The sequence below is a fragment of the Monomorium pharaonis genome, chromosome 7 (genome assembly GCF_013373865.1).
Source record: "Monomorium pharaonis isolate MP-MQ-018 chromosome 7, ASM1337386v2, whole genome shotgun sequence".
Classification (NCBI taxonomy): Eukaryota; Metazoa; Arthropoda; class Insecta; order Hymenoptera; family Formicidae; genus Monomorium; species Monomorium pharaonis.
In genome coordinates this window covers 23,194,228-23,200,227 of record NC_050473.1, presented here as the reverse complement: position 1 = coordinate 23,200,227, position 6,000 = coordinate 23,194,228, and positions in this window count along the sequence as shown.

Here is a 6,000-nt window from a genome sequence, read left to right as displayed (position 1 = left end):
CTCTGTCGTGCTGGCTATAGTATGCTGGAGGAGAGTCTGTCTCCTTCTCCTCGAGCTTTCTCTTTTCTTTAGCTTGCTCTTTCTCTTCTCTGAGTATCCTTCTCGTCTTTCGTTATTATCTTTCGTTCTTTTTCTTCTATTCGGGGAGCTACTCGGCGCTCTCTCTCTTCTCTGCTCTCTCGCTCGCTCTCCTCTCTCTCCGCGAGAGAGATTTATTATGCCCAAGCATAGGCTAAAGGGCAAAGTATAAGTTACAAGGAGTAAAGATAAACATCAAAAACAAAAAGTAAGTAAAACGCAGAAAAATGAAACGCTACAAAGAATACAGAAGTATTAACTTAGTCTAATCTAACCTAACTAAAAACTAAATATAAAACTAAAGCTGAAACAGTATAACGCAAAGAAGGACGAGTTATTAGCAAGACCAAGATCGAGAGTAAGCGTGAAAATAGGGAAAAAAAGTAAATAAAGTACAATAAATGTAGAAATAAATATAAAAATAAAAATAAAAATAAAAAATAAAAAATAAAAAATAAAAATAAAAATAACAGCAAACGGGCGTACGGCACAGATCAAGCTGACTCCGATGCCAATAGAAATGATCGAAGGAGAGTCTTGAAAGATGCCAGTAAGGGAGCGGAAACAATGTTGTCCGGAAGAGAATGCCAGAAATAAATCGCAGTTAAATGAAAGGAATTTTGATAAGAAGTAGTTCTATGACTAGGAATGTGAAAAATATGTGATGATGTCGATGTGCGATTAGATCTTCTTAATGAAGGATCAAGAGGAATGAAGAGTTCGCTTAGATAAGAGGGAGACTGATGATTGAGAATGCGGTAAATTAGACAACCAATGAAGAACAGCCTCTTGTTATGAACGGAAAGCCACTCAAGACGACGTCTAAATGGTGTGATATGTTCATCTCGCCTTAAACTAAAGATAAATCTAATGCAACAATTTACAAGTCTTTGCAACTTGATATTTAAATCGTTGCTCAGTCCGTGATAGACCAAACAGCAGTAGTCGATATGAGGCAGTATCAGAATTTTCACGAGTTTAATTCGAAGCTCAGTTGAAAGAGAGTTCCTGTTGAACTTTAACTTATTCAAGGCAAAATGAACATTTCTAGAGACTCGTCTGACATGTTTACTCCATGACATGTTGGAGGGAAAAATTACACCCAGATTCTTCACTAACAAAACTCAAAAGTGTAGAGTCGACAGTAATTGGAAAAAGAAGGGAAGTGTCAATATAATTGGAGTAAGCATGGCTAGCAAAGATGATCGACTTGGACTTGGTAAGATTTAATTTAAGGCCATTTACTACAGCATATTTGGATATAGCCTCAGCATCTCTTGATATTAATTCAAGGCCACGCAGAATATCTTTAGGAGAGCAGGAAAGATAAATCTGCAAGTCGTCAGCAAAAAGCATATGACTTGAGAAGGACAAAGAATTGCTAATGTCATTGATAAAAAGGGAGAATAATAAGGGACCCAGCACAGAATCCTGAGGAACTCCTAAGAAAGTAGGAAGCCATTCTGAGCAGATTCCAACATCGTCAATTACCGCTTGGGAACGGCTGGTGAGGTATGAATAAAACCACATGATCACCGCATCAGAAAAACCGTATTTTTTAAGCTTGGTGAGAAGAAGAAGATGCGGAACAGTATCGAACGCTTTACTAAAATCGAAAAGTACCATGATGGTAACAAATTCGGTGTCCATTCCCTCCTTGATGTCATTGCAAACACGCAATAAAGCAGACTGTGTATTATGGCTAGAGCGATATGCAGATTGCCTTGGATCAAACAGATTATGTTCGTTTAAATAATCCACCATTTGATCAGCCACAATTCTTTCAAGGAGTTTAGACATCGCTGGCAGATTGGCTATTGGTCGAGTGTCAGAAGGGGACATCGGTTTACCGATTTTAGAAAGCGGACGAATAAGGGCACGTTTCCAAGCAGTAGGAAAAGAAGAGAATTTCAACGATTTGTTGAAAAGCTCAGTAAGCCAGGACGAGATGCACGGCCAAGCAATGCGTAGAACAAAGAGAGGAATGCCGTCAACTCCAGAAGCGTAAGAGTGAAAAGGGCTGGCAACAATAAGCTTATAAATCATACTAGCAGTGATAGGAGAAAACGAAAACTCTGGGCGTATGGGTGGACAGGTAAAGGATGAAATGGCTGAGCTGAGGTCAGAATGACTCAATGGCAAATCGAAGGAGACAGAGACATAATACGAATTTAACTGGGATAAGGTAAATAAATGAAGAGGGGAAACTAAAGTGGACTTTACAAGACCAAGACGGGCAAGTTCTCTCCATAACTTAACCGGATCATCAATATTGTCCAGAGAGTCAACAAGAAATTCACTTTTTGCACGTTTAATGTCGGAGTTTAGCTGATTCCTAAAATGTCTGTATCTCAAGTAACCAAGCAGACTGCATGAACGCTTAGCCTGCTTGTACATACCGTTACGAGCACGAAGACGACTTTTCAAATCATCAGTCAGCCATCGTGCCAGCGGCCTCCTAATCACGAAAGCGCGGGCGGGTGCACAGACATCGAGCGCATTACAAAGTACGTTAGAAAGCGTTGCGCATGATTTGTTAACAATAGCGTTGTCGGACAAAATAGTACATGTGGCAGAAACATGCTCAACATTAGCACTGAGGAGCTAGAGGAACTCAGAATTATCAATGCGTCTATAACAGCGCCGCAGAATGGAGCGCTCGGTGCTGATAAAAGTCTTGATAGAGAACGAGAGAGAAAGAAAGTCGTGGCCCGCAATAAAGGGACATGATGATTTAGAAAAAGATAATATTTCATCTCGGTCATTAACAATCAAGACATCGAGCCACGAGTCAGAAGTAGCCGTGTGAAAAGTGGCATCAGAGTGAACGATATGAAGAGACAGGCTATACGTAAGGTCACGTAGATAAGATGCTTCTACTTGGTTAGTCAACAGATTACAATTAAGATGGCCTCCAATAATTATATTTTTATACAAATGAGAAAAGCTGGTAAGCGATGCAACAAAGTCGTGAAGGAAGCAGCCTTTGGGTCTCCTGTAAATGGATGCGAACAAGACGGAATCGTTATGCGGTAAGCGAATGTCGATAATTAGATATTCCGGATCGTTTACATGACCACTGTCAGACATGGCAACAATGGAAGTTCCAAGCGATTTATGGACGTAGCAAGCAACACCACCGCCCATCCGGCCAATACGATCGTTGCGAATCAGGAAGTAACCATCAATGGCAACAAAGTCATCAGAAATGCTCGCGTTAAGCCAAGTTTCGGAGACTGAGATGAGATGATATATGTCACTACTGAAATGCAATTGAATAACATCGATATAGCCACGAAGGGAGTTTGCATTAAATTGAGCAATGCGTAACTGATGCTTGGGATCCATATCACCACATGAGACAGGTGCCAAAGAGAGAATAGGATGTGCACGTCAAATGAGCCTATCCAAATCCGTTTCAGAGTCAATATGAACAATCGGTTCACCGTCGGAACGCCTAACGCGAATATGGCCGTCCCTAACCCAAACATACTTATAAGATTTTTCCTTGGCAATGTTTTTAGTAATCTTAAGTAACTCATATGTATTTTTAGGGAGAAGCTCATTCACGTAAACACCACGATCGGAGTCATTACCACAAATGTCCCTCTGAAGAAGCACACGTCGTACACGCTTTTTAGTTATAACACGAGCCGCACGCGAGGTCAAAGTAACAATAATCGAGCCAGTTACGGAAACAGGCAACGGTCGATCGCTAGCTATCACAGATTGAGTCTTGCGAATAATTTTTGCATCCAAAATGTGACACGACAGTTCAGGAATTTCGAAAGCCGTAAACATGTTGCGAGCACAGGCCATTGGAGTGATGGGCATTGTAGCTGGGACGCCGGACAGAATGAGCGAATTATCGGATTGATCGGATACAGGCCTATGTTCAGACTTCAGGCTACGCACCTCGTTTGCAAGAGCAGTACATTGATGCTCCAACGCAACAATCCGCTATTACGCTCTACATTGCTCGCTATGCTATTAAGCAGATTTAATTTATCATTTAGTTCGCAATTAGTGCGTCGCTGCTCATCCGCAAAAACAGTAAACCTAGCTTCTGACTCCCTTAGCTGATCACTCAATTTAAGCAATAGCTCTCCGATGGAAGCATTAGACATGGGCGTCTCTGCTGCCGCTTGCAATCGCCGCAGCGATCGAGTGTCGTCACTCCCGGACGCAGACATACCGGCAGAATTGAAAGTGAAAAATGTATTATTGTCAGCCACAGGAGTAAGAGAAAGACTCAGAGATGAAGAGAGCGACTTGCAACACGCATCGGCATACTTAGTAACAGAGTATGATTTAACACAACCAGGATGGAACGTTCGCTTACATGCACACTCAACTAGCGCGGTCGCAATCGCCTTCTTACACTTGGCGCACACGGGTGACATAAGTTAGATTCAATAAGCACTGAATATGACCCGAAAACTCTATGTACTAGACGACGTGATAGAAAGCGGTCACAGTGTGTAAAGCTAAACCTGAACCTGAAATCCACACGGATAGGCGAAGAAAGTCACAGTTAACACTACGCTGTCATTATTTTAACGAAAAAGTTCAAACTGAACACCCAGTAGACACATAAATCACGCAGAGCACACGCCGCGGAGGCAAGACAGAGACCCGGCAGCACGATGAGGCACAGAGAGAGGCAGCAGGCGGAGGTAGCGCGTGCGCAAAAGAGAGATAGCCAGTGAAGATGACGGGACAGGAGAAGTTCTCCAAAGTATAACGGTGCGTCCGAAACAGAAATTTTAATGTAGCATGTGTAATAAAGATGAGTGGACACTCACCTTAAGAGGAAAGTGTCAAGAAAGTGTGCCCTTGACCGTGTAAATGCAAAAAGAAAGTCCCGAAGGGCAAGAACCAGCAATAAAAGCGCAAAATTACAGAGCGAAGAAAAGTGCGTCCACATGCTGTACTCACCAGAGAGAGAGAGAGAGAGAGAGAGAGAGAGAGAGAGAGAGAGAGAGAGAGAGAGAGAGAGAGAGCGAGTGAGCGAGTGAGCGAGTGAGCGAGTGAGCGAGTGAGCGAGTGAGCGAGTGAGCGAGTGAGCGAGTGAGCGAGTGAGCGAGTGAGCGAGTGAGCGAGTGAGCGAGTGAGCGAGTGAGCGAGTGAGCGAGTGAGGGAGTGAGGGAGTGAGGGAGTGAGCGAGTGAGCGAGTGAGCGAGTGAGGGAGCGAGCGAGCGAGCGATCGATCGATCGATCGATCGATCGATCGATCGATCGATCGATTGATTGATTGATCTTTTATTAGCTTTCTCAGCTATTTTCAATACATATATATACAATTTTATGCTACATCATTAAAAACAAACTCTTTTAGCATTCGTTTAAACATTTCTAAACGATTACAATGTTTAACTTCGGGTGGTAATGCGTTATACATTAACACACCCTCATAAAATAAATTTTTTTGCGCGCTTCTTGTTTTTCGAAATTCAATAACAATATCCCCTGTCTGCCTAGTTTCGCGTTCACCCTCTACTATTCTAAGTCTATTACTAAATTGCTCCGGCATCATATTATTTAAAATCTTAAAAATAAATATGCACGTGTTGTAATAACAGCGTTTGTCTTATGGTCATAAATTGCAACGCTTGGTGCATACATTTAACTTTGGTACGTCTGTTACATTGCAATATGACTCGCATAGCTCTATTTTGCGCTTTTTGGAGCCTATTTAACTGTGTATCTCCCATATCTAATAGTAGCGTCGCACAATACTCAAAGTGAGGTGCTATTATTGTCTTGTATATTGTATATCTAGTGTAAGCCGAGATAAAGTTCCCTATTCTATTTAAAAAACTTATCTTCTTCCCTATTTTCTTTCTTTAGCATGTAATCACAGTGACCGCTAAATCTAAGTCTATCATCAATAATTATACCCAAGTACTTTATTATTTCTAC